This window comes from Taeniopygia guttata, chromosome 2 (genome assembly GCF_048771995.1).
Source record: "Taeniopygia guttata chromosome 2, bTaeGut7.mat, whole genome shotgun sequence".
Lineage (NCBI taxonomy): Eukaryota > Metazoa > Chordata > Aves > Passeriformes > Estrildidae > Taeniopygia > Taeniopygia guttata.
In genome coordinates, this window is record NC_133026.1 from 147650764 (window position 1) to 147670660 (window position 19897).

At 39.5% G+C, this 19897-nt stretch overlaps 1 protein-coding gene across 5 annotated transcripts in view; it reads right to left on the reverse strand.

The window, feature by feature from the left end:
• PTK2 (protein tyrosine kinase 2) overlaps window positions 1-19897 on the reverse strand; it is a 188618-nt gene that overhangs the window by 153967 nt on the left and 14754 nt on the right. For all 5 annotated transcript variants that reach the window (XM_072925052.1, XM_072925051.1, XM_072925050.1 and 2 more), the window contains exon 2: window positions 19006-19064. The gene's annotated coding sequence lies outside the window, so the exon portion shown is untranslated. The remainder of the gene's footprint in view (window positions 1-19005; window positions 19065-19897) is intronic.

Genomic DNA, 19897 nt, shown 5'->3' on the forward strand with positions numbered 1-19897 from the left:
GCTAGTTTTTGAAATAGAAAAAATACAAACCCTGATTAAGACCATCAGAATAATCCACCTGTGTTTTCCTCCATCTCAGCTGAACTCTGTATGCACCTTGACACTTCAAATTCATTTACACCACATCACTGAGCATGACCACCAAATTATCTATACAGCCACCAGGAGCCAAATTTTCAACCAGGCACACTGAACAGTAGGCTATTAAATGAAAAGGTTCTGGTGGAAGTTACATTTAAGGAGATTAAGAAGAGCAAGAGAAATCACTCAGTCATTATTCAGGGCAGGTGGGATCAATCTCATTACATACTGAGTTACAGAACATGCAGTATCTAAGCAACTCAAATAAAGAATTTAGTCTCAGTACCTACACAAGTACTACATGCACCTTTTGCCTATGGGGAAGAGACATTTGGATAGAGAAGAGGATGGAGTAGCTCCCCAATAATTGGTTTTATTCAGCATCACAACACGGGTAAGTGAACTCACCAAGTCTGCAGGTCATATTAAGCTCTTATGGGTCAGCAAAAGTCGTATCAATGGAGGGAAAAACCAACAAGGATCTCACAAAATTAAGCAAGTTGCTAAGACAGCAGCTGCACTCCAACACAGGGCTGTGATGTAATGCATCTGGGGAAAAAATTCTGAGCAATACCTCCTTAACCAAGTAACGCTTGCACTTTCTCCAGTTCCAACTGCGGGAGGAAGGCTGAGTCACTGTTTTCTCTGAAATCAGCAGCTCAAACTGGAGTAGCATGCCAAAGGCAATAAAACATTGTGTCTCATTAGGAAGGGTACTGAACACATGGCATTTAAACGTATTACTGTGCAAAACAAAAAATCATCAACATTTTGTGTCCAGTTCTGGTCTCTGCACCAGGAGGCAGAGATGTCTAGAGCTGGGCAGCTGAAGCGATCGGGGGATGGAGCAGCTGCCAAGGAAACCCAGATTACCAAATCTGGGGCCCCCTCAGCAGGGAGGACGTGAGGCTCAGGGTGAACATGATCACAGCACAAGTGGAGGGGGTAGGGGAAGAAGAGAGAAAAAAAAGTGAAAAATAAAAAGTAAATCAATGCAGCACCACTATTCAACAAATCCTGCCAGTTGGAGTATTAGGGAGCATTTGAGGAAATTACTGGAGATTAGGTTCAAACCAGTAAGAGTGCCCTCCCCACAGCTGGCACTGAGCTCCCTGCAAGTCCTGCAAGAGAGAAGTGTGGAGAGAGGTGCCACCAGCCACTGGGCCAGGCATGCAAACTCTATGTAAATAACATTTCCTGCTGCCATCAAGGGCCAGCGCTGGGCTGGGCAGTCCTTGGTCTCATTTAGCAGCATCTCCTGTTTCAGCAGCAATGCGGCTGTGATTGCCCCCTGTGCTGGGCACTGGGGAGACCACAACTCAAATCCTATGCTCAGATTTGGGCCTCTTATGACAAGACAAGACAAGACATTGAGGGGCTGGAGCAGGTCCAGAGAAGGGAACAGAGCTGAGGAAGGGGCTGGAGCACAAATCTGATGAGGAGCAGCTGAGGGAGCTGTGGGACTCAGCCTGGAGAAAAGGAGGCTCCGAGGGGATCTTCTCTCTCCCTCTACAAGTCCCTGACAGAAGATTGGAAGCAGGTGGAAGTCAGTCTCTTTCCCAGGTAACAAACAATAGGACAAGGGGAAATGGCTTCAAGTTGTGCCAGGGGAAGTTTAGCCTGGTTAGGAAGAACTCTTTCACAGAAAGGGCAGTAGAACACGGGAAGAGGTGCTGGGAACATGGTTGAGTGGTGGCCTTGGCACTGCTGGGTTGACAGCTGGAACTACCAATTTTAAAGGCCTTTTCACACTAAAATGATTTTGTCATTCTCATGGTCTTAAACTCCCCATCATGGCTCTGTGAGCTTAAACATTAAGTTATAAGAACACCTACTCAATCAAAAGTACTGTTCTAAGAATGTCAGCCACATTACAGGAATAGTCTTATCTTTTAATGGTTTATCACAAAAGGAGATATGTTTAAACAAGCCCAGGAAACTTTAAAAGCATTTAAGATGTTTAAGGAGAGACATGCGTGTGCTGGCAGTAGTTTAGATCTATCAGGAATATCTCCAGCACTGTGATCTGTGATCACATAATCCTGATGGAAATATTGTGACATTTTATGAACATGACAATTCAGGCCCTCAGGCAGGCTTAGGGAAAGCTGTAGATGTGTATTCTATACGTGTGTAGCTACCCCCTATTTGTACTACAGAGTGCTTGTTCTTCCAAGTGATAGCTTTAGTGGATGTTTTTCTTTCAAGAAACATTGTCTTGACATTGCTTGCTATGATTGAAGCTCCCTTGTCATTTTCCGTGAAGGACTTGTGACACACAATGTGCCACCACAAGTCACCCACGTCTTCAAAAGGTGACAGGATTGTGTCGTTCCTGCACTGAAATACAAATTAGCTCTACATGTCAGTGAAGGCTGGTTTGTGCTTTGGTATGACAGGAACTTAGCTCAGAGCACGGAGGTGTTCCAGAATGTAAAATAAATGTGTTTCCAGGTACAGAAATGAGTTGTGCAAAGGGCACAACCAGAAGGGGAGAGAATGAGAAGGAATTACTTCAGGCAAAATATTAAAAAGCTCAACACAGAGCTGCACACCCCAGACTACAATATAAGAGTAGTTGTCTTGAGTGGTTTTTTTTTAGAGGGGGTCAAGTGGGAGTTTGATTTTCGTTTTAAAACAGTACTACTTAGAAGAATTTAGAATAACAGATTAATGATGTCACAAAAAAAAAAAAAAACACCCAAAGTTTCTTTTTTTTGGAATATTAGAACAGCACTTTGCAAGTTTTGAGTGTTTTTTTGTTAAAACACAAATTCTTAGAAAGTTGGGCGAGTCACTTCCTTTCATGTTTCACCACTGTAAAATTATGCTGTTTCCATGGTTCTGGCCCACACCACACATGAATTCCATTGTTACAGCAGTTTTTCAGGAGCTGGAATTAAAGTTTTAAATTTTTCTTATTTGAAGTTACAGATGAGTGAAGGAGGGTTGAAAATAATTCACAGAGAGTGAGGACAAAATATTTAAGAATTTTCCAGTAAAAAACCATACATGAAGTAGTTTGTCAGAAGTTTAACAGAAGATTATCACCTTTGCACACTCATTTTTCTTACCTAAAACAAAAAAACACCCCTAAAACAAAAAAAACTCACAACAAAAGGGGGGAGGGGGCTTAACACTTCCATCCATGAAAAGACTGACATAGTGCCTAAGTAATACCATGTTTTATTGCTTATAATGGGATTACTCCGAAGTGTTCAGAGAGAGTTTGACAGCAGCTGTACAAGTTTTGCTCTGTACAGAAACCTCCCTTAATAAATAAGATGAAATTTATTTGTAATGAGAATACTGGGGTTTTCTTAGCCCAGCTGTGACACCTGGATGGAGAAAAATATTTGCTTCAGCTGGAGCTTGTTCTCAAAGTGAAGCACAGCACCCCTTCACAAGAAATGGGCATTTACAGCCAGAGCTACAGAGGCTGAAATCAGTTCTGCAGTGAAGACATGACAGTTTTTCTATCTTAGCCATATAAGAAATAAGAGAACTAAGGACACTCACTGTGATAGAGAAAGTCCAGAAAATTCACCACTGTATGCATGGGAACAACTCCTTTAATGTCACCTGGGTGTTTCCACAAGTCGACTTTTACACAGATTACACCACTTCCAACTACTGTAGTGTTTGAAGACACACCATGCTGCCGAGTGTCATTCTGCTGTGGGGAGGTTTTAATAAAAAGTCTGAAAAAGATTTCTAAAATCTCTGGATTGCAAAGGAACATTGACTCAAGAAGCATGTAAATTATTTGTCAAACACCAGAGCACACATGAGGCAATGAGAATTATCAAAGAGATAAAACCGCATGTTATTTCTGTCATTTCACAACAATATACAGGTTCTTCATAAGCCAAAAAGACACAGAACTACCTCAGAGGGTAAACAGGAGTTTAGGGGCAACAGAGGAAAACAAATCAGGAAAAAGCAGAAGAGACATTACAGAGCAATATATTATGTACTCATCTAAACTGACAAAATTCTTTTTTCTTAATATGTCGCATGTTAGCAGTTGTGTTAGGCTGGGTTCTCTCCTCAGACCACAATGCTGATGCACCAGCAGAAACAGAGAAAAAACTTTTCCTCAGCTTCTCCTCTGCTTTCTCCGTCTCCTTTTATAAAGTTTTCCAGATTGAAAATAGAGAGAGAATTAATTAAGACAGCAAAAAATGATGACAAGTGAGGCAGGGAGGAACTATGGGCAGAATAAAAAAAAAAAAAATCAAGAAAAGAAAAATACGCACGTACGTCAGGACAAAGAAACCCAAAGAGGAGACTGACAACAGTAGATTATGAAGGTAAAGAGGGGGTTGTGGGGGAACAAGAGTGCAGACAGAAGAACTGCAGCACACAACATGAGACAGGCTTTCTTCTCCTAATTGGTTCTGTCGTGTCATCGTCGGAGAGCGGCGCAAAGACAGCGGTGCCGGTGTAACAGGAACCCCAAACACATCTGTTCTCTGCAAGAACCTGATCAAACAGGAGACCCAGTTGGTCTGACAGAGCACAGCACACGTGCAGCTCCCACATCCCGTTGGATGCACCTTCCCAGCTCGGCCAGTTCTCATCTGGGCAAAGGCAACAAGGCAAAGAGTTTGTTTCCAGTTCGGCACCGCGCAAAGTCAAGCGTGTATGATTAATGGATTCTCATTTCCACAAACCCACTGAAAAATTTCAGCTTGGCATCATTAAGATTCTATCAGCCCTGAATTGCAATTTAAGATAGCATTTTTCGCCTTAATCTGCTGCCCTATTTAATCAATTTAATGCACAGTAAAAACTTAATTTGACAAAATTGAAAGCATTATTTCTCCCTGCCTCTGGCATGAAACAGATTAAGACCACCAGAAATACTTGCAGAAAGATTTAAGATTCATTACATATTGGGTGGCAGATAAATATTAGATATGCTATACACTCTAAGTCTAAAAGCTGTGGGTTTTAGTTAATGCTGCAATTACCCCCCAGCAGCTAACCTAAGTCACGCTTCCTACACAAGGCATGACTGTGATTTTTGAAGTCAGATTTCCTAAAATACTATTTTGTACCATGCTGACAAACTCCACAGACAGTAGGGAGAAGGAACAAGGACAGCAAAGAAACTTCTCCTGTGTGGGCTTCTAGCAAAACCCAGGCTGGATAATGGCTCAGGTTAGAATAGAACATGTTCTAGGTCCAGGATGAAATAACAAATAGCTTACAGCCCTACCCAAAATTCAATTTCATCTAGTTAGATTACCCACAGGAGATGAAAAGACAGTGACAGAAAGCTGACACATAAATATGTTTGGAGGTCTCTACAGACAGTCAGAAGCTCCAAGGTAACTCAAGTTACAGGAGACACATCCACAGTTCAGTCCCAGAGCAGGAGGCACCCAAATGGTCCCAGGGTTGGAGCTGATTTTCCAAGAAGCAGCTGCTCTCATCCCATGGCCAGGGCTACAGCACCATGGCACAACTTGTACTGTGAATGGAACACTTCTGCCTTCAGGGCTGTCAAACCAATTTTCCTCATAAATAACTAACAAGCCAATTTTACGGGCAGTGGCAGGGAGAGGAATCCTGACGGCATGCTGCTCACAAAGCACACTCATTACTTTCTTAGCTAAGAATCACTAAGTCCTTTAGAAACTCTGACTTGCCTTGTAAGTATTTAAGTAGAGTATTATAAGTTTATTTGAAATGGATTTTAAAGCTATGATTTTGTACCTAGACATGACTTAGAAAAATCAAATGCAAAATGCATCTACTGTTAAAACAGTCTGAAATGTATTATTCCTGCTGATGTTAAGAAACAGTGTTGCTTCACTTGAAAAGTACAAACATTTCAGTACCAGCTTTTTCCATTTATGTCAAGGGATTACATAGTGTATACACTTGTACAATTACATCTCACTTCAACTTGTTTTGTTGATATATAATACGTAATACTAATGGTGAATACCTACCCTGCTGATAGATAACAATTCCTTATCAGCAAACCAAGCTAGCTGGAGCATAAAGGAAACCATAATACAGTCCTTTAAGAATAAACAGAAAAGAGCCACAAATATCCTAATTATATAAGGGTATTTAGTACAGTCCTGTGTAGGCTGGACTCAGTGAAAAGTATTTTCTGCACAAAGATAAGAATTCAAGACACAAAGAAGTGTACAGTATAAATGTGGCTTTTGCCTCAGCAATGAGTGCTGGGAGGAAGAAAAACGTAAATCTTTTGTGCCACAATATAATCCGTAAGAAAGGACAGCAAGAGTAATAAAACCTAAACCAAGAAAAACATTGTTAAGCTTTTAAAATTCTTCACTGATACTGCAGTTTATTCCTTGCCCCACCATTTCACGAGAATGAAAATACATCAGCTCACCTCTTTTGTTATTTCAAAGAAGGATATGTTATCTGAGACTTATTCTCTAAAAAGCTTTTCCATTTCTGGTCATTCATTAAAAAAAAATAGGGAAGATGAGCTAAAAGAAATCTCTCCAGCTTTCTCTGTTTCTGATCCAATTTGGACAGTCAGATGCCACTGAATCCCACCAGAGTGAGAACAAAGAACTGAACTTGGTCACAGTGATGATCCAGAGCAGAACTGACAGTTGTTTCATGCACTTCTAACCTCAGTAACAGGAAGAAGGTGAACATTTTTTTAATTACTCTATAATCTAATTTTCAATTTATCATGTATGAAGTGTCAGGTACCCCAGCACGCTAAATTATTTAGCATACATTGTAACTGTATCTTCTACCTCTCATAATGTGCAGAATACATATGCAATGTTTATTAAAAATTTTAAATTAAAATATTGAAAAAACATTCAGTTCATCAAGGTCTCCAGTTCCCCAGTTTTCCATCTCCAAACCTACTGTAAGACTCACCCTGTGAGTTCAAGCTTGAGGCATAAATGAGAAAGAAAATGGTCCAAATTAAAAACCTTATCCAAATTTCCGGTAATTATTAAAGATTTCAATCCCTTAAAGAACTAATCAGGTAAAGTAATTCTGCCACAAAATCAGGCAGGTACTGCACAAGGATGGCTGTATTTCAGGTATTTCAGGAACTTCTGAACACATCTTTTTCACTGATATGAAGAAAGAGATCAAATTAGAGAACTGCAGTGTCTACTTATACCAGTGTCAGCTCTGGTACAGTTAATATTTACTTCGTCATCCTGCAAACTAAGCATTTGTGACAGTACAAAGGAATTTCAGGCTGCATATGCAAACAACTTGTCACAGAACTGGAGCCAGAATAATTTCAACTTGTATTTGTCTGCTGCAGAAGAAGAAGAAGAAATGCACAAGTTCTTACTAACAGGACACTGAAAGCTCAGAGCAAACCACAGGAAGCTCAAAGGACCAAAAATAATTATTTTCACTGAAGTGACAGGGATGTTAACTCTGCTGCCACATCAATGCAATTTAACTAAAACCATTTATGTCCCTTTTCCCCAATTCCTGAATCACAGAGTAACAGAAGTCATAACGCCCTAAGGAAACCTATGAAGTATGTCACCATAGCCAAGACAAAAACCACAGAAATCCTCTAGAAGAATTTGGGGTCAACTAGGCAACTCTGGCCTCTGAACTCCTGAGGTCCCTGGAGAACATCTGGGTGGATTAGGTCTGTCAGGTGCCTAAAGCATTGCCCAGTAACCCATCAAGACTGGAATCACAGAGTGGTTTGGGCTGGAAGGCACCTTTAAAGGTCACCTAAATTCCAACCTGTCCACCACAGGTAAGGACACCTTCCCCTAGACCAGATTGCTCCAAGCCCCATCAAACCTGGCCTTGAACACTTCCAGGGATGGGGCAGCCACAGCTTCTCTGAGCAACCTCTACCAATGCCTCACCACCAACACAATTTTACCTTCTGAAAATATTTCAATACATTGCTAAGAAACACCAAACTTAAATTTGAGAAACTTTTCTGAGTAGATTAAGAAAACATTATTTACCACACACCCTTATATTCAACACCATGGCAGTGTTCAGAACACCACCAGCATAACTGGGCCCCTTCATCCAAAACCAGCACAGTTCTGAAACTCACCTGACCCCCCCATCCCCTCCTTCACAGTGCTCTGGATGGTTCAAAGCTCCAATGTCCCAAGTTTGGGGGACATCCAAGGGGAGATCACAGAATCATCTACGTTGGAAAAGACCTCTGCAACTGACGATCTCAGAGGTCTTTTCCAACCTAAATGATTCCGTGATCCTGGGTGTGAATGCTGCTGTTGACAGCCTGAAATCAGCAGCTCAGTTCAGCTGTGGTTCAAAGCTTCTGCCCCTTGCAGAGTTTGGTAGAAACCAGTTCATGGCCAAAAAATATATGAGGGAGAGGATAATAGAGAGATGGCAAGCAGCACAAGCCTTTTTATTTAGGAAACCGAGGTAACAGCAGCCAATACTCTCATTAATAACACAGCCATAGAGAGATGTCAGGGTGGTGACTTGCAGTGGTTTCACCCTGTCCAAGGGAGTTTCTGTGCTGGGAACAAGGGCAACATCTGGTCCAAAATACCTGTGAGAGAGTACAGACACTAAAAGGCTTAACCCAGGGATGTATGACTACAGTGTACCAGCTAACACTCATTTAGTTCACCTCACAAAAAGCAAAACCAAAAAGGATTTTGGCTATTTCCCATATTTCTAATGAAGACATTGTTACATCTGTCTGTAGACATTAGACAATGTCAACAGGTTGCTACAGCTCTAAAATTTGAAGTCTGCAAATTAATTAGACACTGTTCCAAAGATCACGAAATGCAGCTTAGAGGTTGGGTAGTGACTTTGCCCCAGCTCAACTCAAAAACTCTTGCCAAAGCAAGAGTGAATGCAAAGACTGCTGAGTTTCACCTTTCTGAAGTGTCTTACACCCAGAATGTCTACTTCTGTAAAGTCTGGCTTTTGTAGAAGTTAATACTAATATCATAGAATTCCAACTCCTCCATATCTTCCTCAAAGCACAGAAATACGACTGACTTTATTCTTCCAGGACTTAAAAGTTCCAGAGGATTTGACTCCCCATTGTCTCCTTGGCCTCTATTCCAAATCCTAAAACTACAATCATTCAAAATGCTAATATGTTGGGTTTTCCAGTGAGGATAAGCAAATACAGACTTTTTTTCCACACAACAGTTTCAATGATGCTCCCTTTCAAACAGACAATGAATGGATACACTTGTCTCCCTATAAACTGCTGGTGGATGGAGCTACATCTGTTGTCCTCTGGCCAACTCTAACATTGTTAAGAACCAAATGAAAACAAACCCAAACCCTTTTAAGTAGCATAAAATATTAAAAGCAACTCATATGGCCTCAGACAGCAGCCACAAATTTATTTTTAGGGACAAAATCCTCTAATTCAAGAAAAACATGACAGATGATGAAATTTATTTAATTCCTGTATATTAAGTTGTGAGACTAAGTGACTGGGAAACTATTTGGGGAACACTCCTGGGATGGATTTGCAGCCCTGAGAAATGCCTAAATACTGGTATTTGTGACTGAAAGCTCCAGAAAAATCTAGGACTTTTGGGGTCTTCAGGAAACTGAATGACATGAGAGGGACAACATCAATGGTAAGAATGCAGAATTTTCAAAGATTTTACATGCAATTAAAATTACCTTTACATTAAAAAACTTGCCAGCAGTTGCTTGTTTCTTAATTTTTTTCTATCCTTATTTGCTTTTCACATTTACAGGCATTTTGAAGAGCAAATTGCACAAAAAATCTAGTTAATATTAAGTTTGTAAAACTGGTTAAATACATGAACCATGTGTGTAGAACACACAGTAATTTACAATTCAGATGCCTTGGTCCCAGAACCTCCATGTGTTAGTTTGGAGTTGGAGACCAATTAACCACAAGTCATAAGTGTTTTGAAGCTCAAAACCCAGCAATGCACAAATCAATATTTAATTCGCAGTCTGTGTAGGAGTTAAAAATGTATCAGAAGCTATGTACAAGTATATATTAAAGCCACAAAATGAAATAAATTCCAACATACACTACACCAGCAGCTTCAGCAATTAGAGATGAATATTTCGATGTAATTTCTTTTAATGCCTCCTGATTGTAACAAAAATTTGTGAACAACCAACCCATTTAAGTTACAAATGGTTCATGTGTATCATTATTTGCATCATCCAAGACCATATTTCTCCTGCATATTTCTTTCTACCAAAAGGAATATTGTAGTACTGGAAAGGTTTTCTTGTCCTTGGGCTGTTCACATCCCTGACTCCATCCCTCCTTCAAATTTCTGTATTCTTCAGAAATCTGAGATACCGTGGGCAGATCAAAATATGTCCTTGCTTCAAAACACATTTCAGGCAATTTTAATGATATGAATGAACTGTAAAATAAGTAAATGCAAAGTTACCAGGATTTCCTGAACAGACTGTGTGTGACATCAATTAGCCCTTGGATCAGCTACAGAGAAAACATGGATGCTTTAAAACTTGAAAACCAGGACTAACTGAATTGGGCCAATGTGCAGAAAATTCTACATTGCTGCCACTTAACAGGCCTGAGAAGAACAATAACTCTACCTCTCCAAAAGCAACCAGCCTTTTGTTCAGTTTCTGTAACCTTCTAGAATTAACTAGAAAAATTTTAGCCCTGAGGCCAAACTTCGTGTCCTTCCTACAAACTGCTTTTCAAATGACCACAGATTCACAGTCATTTATCTTGAAAAATTATTTATAAAAACCAGAAAAAGAGGTACACACTAAAGCAACAAATTTTAACTCTAACTCATTAAAATTATACAGAAATTGGGGGTTTTTCTGACATTATTTCAGAGTTCAGATGCAAATTGCAGAATTAAACATTTTCTTTAAAAATATAAACCAGGTGAGGAATTTGAATGAAGTGACTTTGTAGAGACATCCAGTTGAGTACAACACTCCTTCCCCACCTCTGTGCTTCCACACCTTGCCCACTAAAAATTAGGAAATGCAGAACTTACATCAGAAAAGTATTAGATACCAACAGAAAAATCAACTCTGCATTAACATTTCAGCTACTTTTTTAATGTGTGATGCTACCCTGAATGTAACAATCACAAATTCTCTTGATTCTTTAGTGGGTGTTTTAGTCAGAAAAGCCAAATTGGCATCTTCTGACCTCTATTTCTCACCCTCCTGGTACACAGATAATGCAGCATTCTCTGGACATATGGATATATGAATACAGAGACCATCAGGATATTAAGCAATGTAAATTACTGTTTCCCTTATGTCCTTCTTTCTCCTTTATCAGGAGAGAGCTGCATTAGATTATGTCTTCAAAGCTAAGTGTTTATTATCAAAAGTAACACCAAAACCACCAATTCCTTATATTAATATCAAGATTCAGTGATTTTTATGTCACTCTAATTCTGGATTTATTGTGGAGTTCTTACTTAACCCTTCCCTTCAAAAAGCTGAAGAGTAGCTGGTGGAAGTTTCACACCACATATGTTTATACACACACACACCCCAAAGAAAATCTTCCAGGTAGTTTTGGCTTGGCTTCTCTTCAGACCTTACCAAGAGGAACACTTTGAACTGAAGCCCAGATTTCACCATTAACACCAAATGTTTTATTCTTCATTGAATGTTTACATGACTACAAGATGTCCTGGAAAAGTGGGCCTTGAATTGAAAACAAACTTACCAAAAAAACCCTTTCAAAAGGATGCAGAAGTCATTGTTCATTTACCACCTTCATTTAGGGCCACTCCTGTTTAGGATTTAGCATAGAGTAGAAGCACAAGGCTCAAACTGGATACAAACACATCCTATGCCTAGGAAATTTTTTTTAAGGAATCAAAGAAGGATTCATACAGAGCCCCTAACACTACACAAAAAGGAGATGCAAATTAAAATCCTGCTTGCTTGGGTTTTTTTCCAAACCAAAAATAATTATGCAGAGGCTTCTAAGGTAAATTATTCACCATATTAAGAGTCCAATGCAAATTTATATGTAGAGAGATTTAAAGAGTCAGCATCAGTCACATTAAAGGCATAGGATTACAGCCTGAATTGTTCTGCCTGAAATAACTGACACAATACAGTTTAGACTACCAGGAATATTACTACTAGCAAAAAACCACAAAAAGCCTTTCAGAAACAGAAGGAAATATAACATTCATGTATTTTTACTATCAGAAAAAGCCTACCACTCCTTTTGGATATTGCTCTTAACAGAGATAATTTAAAATAAAGGAATACGCTGAAGGAAGAATTCCATTATTACAACTGTCCCAATTCCTTTGGACCTTAAAACTCTCTACAATTCTGCCAAGCTTTTACCATCCTCTCCTAAAAGTTCAGCTGAGTAGACTGATTCTGAAAGAGGGAAATGACAACACAGCCACCTGCTTACAATACATACAAAAATAACCTGGAATGCCAAACTTGGAGTCCTGTTGACAACCATGACTTTTTATGTGCCCTTTTACTCTGCACCATCTAAACCCTAAAATAAGAAATGACCTTTTTTTTTTTTAATGGGAAACCTGGTTAGCAATTTAAAGACTGAACCTTCCATAACAGAGCTGGGAGTGGACTGCTAACAATAAACTTTTCACTTGTTGTTAAAGGGCAGCATTTCAGTGGCACCTGGAACAGCTATTAACTCCTGCCAGGTGATCAAGGCTCCCTCTTGGTACAGAAGATTTCATCTCCTTCAACACATTCATTTTCAGGTGCAGTTACAGGCTCTTACTGCCTCTTTGTGTACTCTTCATCCTCCTTACTAAAAAAATGCTGCCCAAGCTGTATTTCTCTCAAGTCTTGGCAGGGAATTCAAGTTGTCTGCTTTACTTCTCACCTGGAAAAGAAAGTACTGATACACAGCTGCTGGTCAGAAAGAAATAAAAGAAATCGTATCACTTCTCACAGTCACCTAGTCTACACTAAATACAGCAGTATGCGTGGGCAGTGCACAAAAGCATAAAAAATAAGTCACTATTTTTGCTAGTTGTTATTGAAAATGGATTTAATGAAACTCAAGCGCATGAAAACGCTGCATTATTTCAAACACTCAATAGTTGCAAAAGAAATTGGCATCTAAGGAATTGTGATGCATCAGGAAGACTGATGCAACATCTCAAAGGAGCAGAGAATAACCAAAGCAAATTATCGACAAGCATCTAGGCACAAAGGAGAGCCAGGCAGATTTAAAAGGTTTTACACTCAGTATTTGCATGTAACTGATTTGTCTTAGAAACACATGAGAAGGAAAGGAGTCACATCAGAGGCTTCCAACATCATCCCATGATTTCCCACCAGCTTTAAAATTAGGAAAGAATAACCAACCCTGCATAAACAAAATGAGATTACAAGCAAGACAACAATACCAGAGAAAACAGGGAGGGTTCAGCAAAGCAAAAGTGAACAAGGACTGTTGGCTCAGTTGTTCAAGGTTTGATGCTGATAAAATCAAGGTTGTGGATTTGGTCCCCATGTGGGACATTCACTTTAGAGTTGGACTCAATGATTCTTGTGGGTTTCTTCAAACTCAGAATATTTTGTGATTCTATCAAGACTACTGAGATAAAGGGGAAAATAAAATAAAAAGGCAGTATTTTGTTAGTACTTGTGAACAGGGTGTGCCAAAAATGAGGGAGACAAGTAATGGTTTCACTTTGTACAGTGCTGATAAGGGCTAGGCTAAAATGCCAGGCATGAAATTCCCTGCCTCCCAGGCACTGCTAATTAAAACACGTGTCAGGAAGTGCACTTGAGCCCACTTCCCTTCAGAGGAAGCTCTCCATGAATGTCTGCCAGGAAATAACCCAGATCCTTCCCTTAACACAGCACACAAAAACCAACCTTGGCAACCCCTGGGCTGGGACTTGCTGGTCCTGCTGCCTATCAAGTTGGCCTTTCTTTTTTATCCAAATATTTTGACATGTCAGTACATTTGTATCCCCTAGTGTTCCTTCTCTTGTAAGGACACCCATTACAACCTGCCCCACACTACAACTCGAATGCTACACCAGTTACCAACACTGCCATAAACAGAACAGGAAGCCTGGAAATCTTCACTCAGTTTTTAAGTAAAAAAATAGAAATTTTTAAGCCTTAAAAAGACTTGAAACCATCTGGTTTGAATTTTGGTCTTTTTATGTTTTCAGAAAATTCTCTTCAATTTTTTTTTTACCACACCAAGGTATATTTGGACAAGCAAGGTTGAAAAGGAGTTGATACACTAAGTATCTGAAATCTGGACATACTGGATAGTTAAGAAATCTACCACCTAGCAGTGAGGAGAACATTATCACTGCTTATTTTGTGTAAGAATGGTCTTGTTCAAAGATTCAGAACATCCTGCTGCTTTTAGAAACTTTCCTAGGCCAGCATTAAACATTTTTGTGCATTTCCTACAGTAAACAGCCAGTGCAGACCTCAACCCATTAACCAAGACGAAGGATCAAAGGCCAATTATACATTACCACTAAGCAAGCTACGTGTTATCAAAGAAACAGAGCTACAAACTTTACCTCAAATAATAACTAGAATATGATGACTTAAACCTGCCATTTAAACAGCCTGGAAGGAGCAGCAGCAGCAGCACTGCATGGCTATCCCTGGCATCATCAGAATGTGCTGCTCCAGGCCCATCCAAGCTGCATTACAAAGCAGTACTATTTACAGAGTCAAGACTGTTTTCTGCTTGATGTTTCCCTATTCACATTTACAAATGGGCTAACAACCAAAACAAGTATTTTGTTTGGGACACAGAAGACCTTTGGCACCTCCAGAGGGAAAACTGAAGCTCTACTTCATTCTATCTCACAACATATTCCAAGATAATCCAGACAGGCTGAAGTTTTATTGAACTCTGTGGAGGGATGAGACAATGCAGGACAATATCCCAAACACTGAAATTTATTTCCCCAAGCCCACTCAGTCCCCTGTAAGAGACAACAGTTGCTCTGGGGACAGGCTGGGGAATATCAGCTGTGCCAAGCAAAGGGCTCAGAAAGGCATCAGGCACCACACAGAGTGGTTTGTGTTCCTTACATCCAAGCCCATTGCTTTGAAAACCCTGGTGGTGCCTTGTCAGCACAGACAGAGCACAGAGCCCTTGGAAGGGCCCAGCCTGAGAGAAGAGCATGTTCTGTACTGAACTTGCCAGTTCAAGCCCAGCCTCCCTGGAAGAAGCTGAAGTTTATTATAACCTTGATGGCAAAGTAAATCTTTCTGCAATGACCCAGAAGTCCAGAATAACAAATTAGTCAGAAAGCCCAGCAAAATTCCACTTCCAGAAGCCAGGAGGAGCTATAAGCATGTAGGTCTTCCTGGCAAGGAGCAACATCCATTAATTAGCTTTACACTTGACAACAGTGGCTGTTCTTCACACCTTGAAGTGCCAACTGAAATCTTTTGAAACTGATTTTATGTCAAGAGAAACACCCTGAATGTATTAAAACAAAATTAAATGCATAACATCCAAAATAGACAAGAACCCAGGTCTGAGATTTCACTAGGGAAGTAGTTCTAACTACTAAAAAGTTAGTTCTAACTCACTAAAGTTCTAACTATTAAAACTACTAAAAAGATATAAAAAGGGACATTAATTTCCCCATCTACAATACTGCATTTAAACAAGAGTTATGTTAGATACAACAAGTTTTCTTATCCAATACTAGTTTAATTCCACCTGTAATAAAACCATAAAGTTGGAAAGCACCTGAAGTCACTTGCAGTAGAGATACAATCCAGAGAACATCCTTTGGAAGCTGCTCCTTAGGTGGAAGGGCAGCAGGCAGCACCTACTGTCAATGGCTGTGATTTGTTTGAAATCACACAATAAGTACATGTAAAATTACACATTTTTAACTACACAATGCCTGCACCAATACCATGCTCAAACACTGGCCTGAAGAGTAAGTCAAAATTATAAAAGTAAACAGAACTGCTGCTCATAATCCCTTCTTATTGTATGATTTGTGTCTTCTGCACTCATTCTGAGAATCGTAGCCTTACATTGGTTGGAAAAGACCTCTAAGATCATTGAGTCTAAGCATCAACCCAGCACTGCCAAGGCTACCATTAAACCATGTCACCAAGTGTCACATCTACATATCATTTGAATATTTCTGGAGACTGGGACTCAAACATTTCCCTGGGCAGCCTGTTCCAATGCTTAACCATCCTTCTGGTGAAGGCATATTTTCCTAGTATCCAATCTAAATCTCCCCTGGAGCAACTGGAGGCCACTTCCTCTTATCCTGTGCCTTGTATCCTGGAAGAAGAGCCCGATCCCCACCTGTCTACAGCCTCCTGTCTGGGAGCTGTAGAGAGCAATAAGGTCCCCCAATCCTCCTTTCCTCCAGGCATTCAGAGTCAGTTTGTCAAGTTTGCTGCTTTTCTTTCATGGCCTTGATACCTGGTGAGTTAAATACAGAACTGCCAATTGATTTCAGTGCTGGTCAAATCAGCAAGAGATCTGCTCTGAGGGTAAATTTTAAATGTTACAACAAAATCAGGTATGTCTGAGCCAAGACCCAAAATTGAAACCTTTCATCCTAAATTCTGTGACTCCATCCAGTACAAATACGAATAAAACCATAGGATGAATAGGTGAAGGCAGCACTACCACAGCACACTTGAAAACTCCATCCTGGAAGAGGAAGGCTTGAATACTGTCATGAACAGACAAGGGGACTGGAGCAAACAGGTTGTGAGTCTGAGGAACAAAATATGTGATCACATGACAAAAAGACTATCATGGTACAAGTAACAGCTTGACTTTCCGCAGTACGTACAAAAAGTAAGAGTTTATAAAGCAGCTGGATGACTAAGAGATGCAGTACATTTTTTTGTCATTTCCACTGGAAATGACTTTGCAGTGTTTGCATATACAATACCACTTTCAAAGAGCAAGCAGCACTAATCCCTCCCTCTTACCAAATCCCCAGCAAGAAATAAAGAATTCAGACTTCAATATAAACCTGACAAGTCAGAAGTACTTGCAATCTACATTTAAGTTTTTTCACTGTTTCCTCTCACTCTACGTTATTTCACAGCCTTGTTATTCACTGGGCTGGTTTTCTATAAAGTCTTATCTAGGCAGGTACTGCAAGATATTTACCTAACAAACTAATAAATACTTTGTTGTCATGGTTTTACCAGGATATGACTCACTGGGACCATGGATTCCAGGGAGCAAATGGCTTCAGTTCACAAAACATACAAGTGCACTTTTTTGCTTGTGACATCACGACAGTCAGAGCTGTTCCTTTCAAAAGGTCAAACAAAATTAAAGGAAGCATTAAAAACTCCCTGAAATCACAGATCTGATTTGCAGGCCTTTATATATGATAAAATGTTTTACTCCCACCCCACTGCCCTTGTTTTTTGGATTTCCCACACTATTAGTTTTCCATGTCCAGGAAATATTTTTCAAGTGTCTGGGTTTCCATCTGAATCATAAGTCAGAATTAACACGAGGCATAAGGCTACAGATTTTGATTTTAACTGATAAAAGTATCAGTACTGGTTCCAACTGAAATACTTTGGGTTTCTTCCAACTTACGTGACAAAATGGAAGACTACTATTTTTTAAGACATTCAAACTTTTTCTCTGGAGTAGTAAGAGTAGATGGAATTCCTTGGAAAAAACTAACTGCATACTATAAACAAACACTATCCCATACCAGAAAAGGGAAGGGAGAAATTGGAGAGGAAAAGCAAATATTCATCATAAACTTGAAAACTGAAGTTTAAGAAAGGCTGACGACATTCAGAAGTAAGCTACTGAAGAATAAAGATATCCGTCCATGCAAATTTAGATGGTCAGGAGACATTAAGTGACCCTCTGCTGATCCCTGAAGATGAAAATACATATATTATGGATCACAGCCTCAAGTCCCACTAGGGGCCTGCCTGCTCCATGTGAAATGCAAGCAGCCACATCTCCTTTGTTCTCAAGTGTATCACAGCCCAGGCACGAACACTGAGACTAAACCAAGTGATACCAAAGTTTTAAGTAAGGGTAACTACATCCACAAGTTAAGATTCAAAAGTGCTCCTGAAGTAGCAAGAGATGAATTTTGTTACCTGCCAAAGCCTAAGCAATAGAAAAAAATTATTTAATACAGGCTCTCAAACCACCAACCACAGGGAAGGTTGTAGAAAGGTGAGGAAAACCAAACCACAAAGAAAAAATAAGGATCCAACAAGTTATTCTAGCTACACTCAAATGTAAGAATATTCAAACATCCATCTATACAGCACTAGTAAAGGCAGAAGTCAGAAACACCAACTACACTGAGGAGTAAAAATGAAAATTTCAAATATAACCATTGACCCTGGAGATGGGGTGGGGGGGAAGGGGTGTCACAAGGAATCAAAAATATTCAGACTAGAAATAAATAAATTAATTCATATAATACAAAGAATTCTGTGGCTGTAACTTCTTTATTCCTGCTTTCAGCTAAACTTCTCCAGATTAGACCATGCACCCCTAGAGCAAACATTTTGTTTTATTAAGACCCATTTCTTCTGTACTACAGAAAAGCAGAACATGATAATGGAGAATTATTAGTAGTATTTTGCTCCAAAAGGCAGGACACGGGACTGCTCAGCCAATTTTCAGCCAAATGGCTTTGGTAGGTGAGAAAACACCTTGCAAACTCCTCCCATGTACAATAAATTGATTGCTGCACAGGTCTGCCCACCTCTGTACCCTCGGGCTGAATGGAAGGACCACAAACAAGCTGTCAGAGAAAAGCCAATTCCAGGAGGCTCAGGGAAAAAAACAAACCAAGAAATTCTGTTTTAACACCCACTGTTTAACAATCAGGATTTTCAACAATAATTACAAGGAAACAACAACAAAATATCATCCTGACCTGCTTTACCCAGAATAAAACTCAGTGTGAAATTGAAATCATTAGCTGTTGTACATACCCTAAGTAGACTTTCCAGCTCTCAGCAGCAGGTGCTCAATACAGGATGAAACGTGAAATCTGAAACAAATATTTAAAATTCATTAGGGTATTTTCTTAACTAATGTCAAAGTAGTCTAACATCCAAAAAACTTAACAGCAAATTGACTGATATTCATGATATGAAGACAAGTTAACCACCTGCAGTACAGATCCTATTTTACAAGTGGAGATTATTTAGCTGGAAGTCCTTAGGAAAAGAACATAAAAAACCCCACCCTAAAACAAAACACAGAAGTCTGTAAAAGACAAAGACTTATATCTGAACTCAAAACAAAGAAGTTGCCTGAAATCCTGTTGGCCCCATGAAAGCAAACTAAAAATTTCACAAGTTATATGGCTTTGTTATTTTGGAGAAGGAGGATGGTTAAAGCATCACAAAATGAACTTTTATTAGTGATAATATACATTTAATAGCAAAAATAAGTGAGTGCTGGAAACTGTGATGAGTGATTCAAAACACCAGCAGGATCCAGATCTAGAATTAGAAAGTGCTTCCCTGGAAAATAAAAAGTGTGTGGGAGGAACTAGTGAAAAGCATTTATCACCTCAGGGTATGTGCATCACAGGGCAGCCGAGCCAGCTCTCAGCTGAAGTAACAAATATATAGATATTGCTCAATACATACATAACACACAGAAAGTTGTGGGTTTGTTTCTTAAAGAAAACAATTCATCTATAAGAATTCTAGAGCCAAGTAATGTACAGAGCTGAGTTTATTACTTTGCTAGTTGCTTTTCTTATTTCCCTTTCCAACAAATATATACTATAGGGACAAAGTCAGTACCAGAAGAAAGCCCAGGCTTATATATTATGCACTTAAAACTGGGTTTCTTCCGTTTCCCAAACTTCAT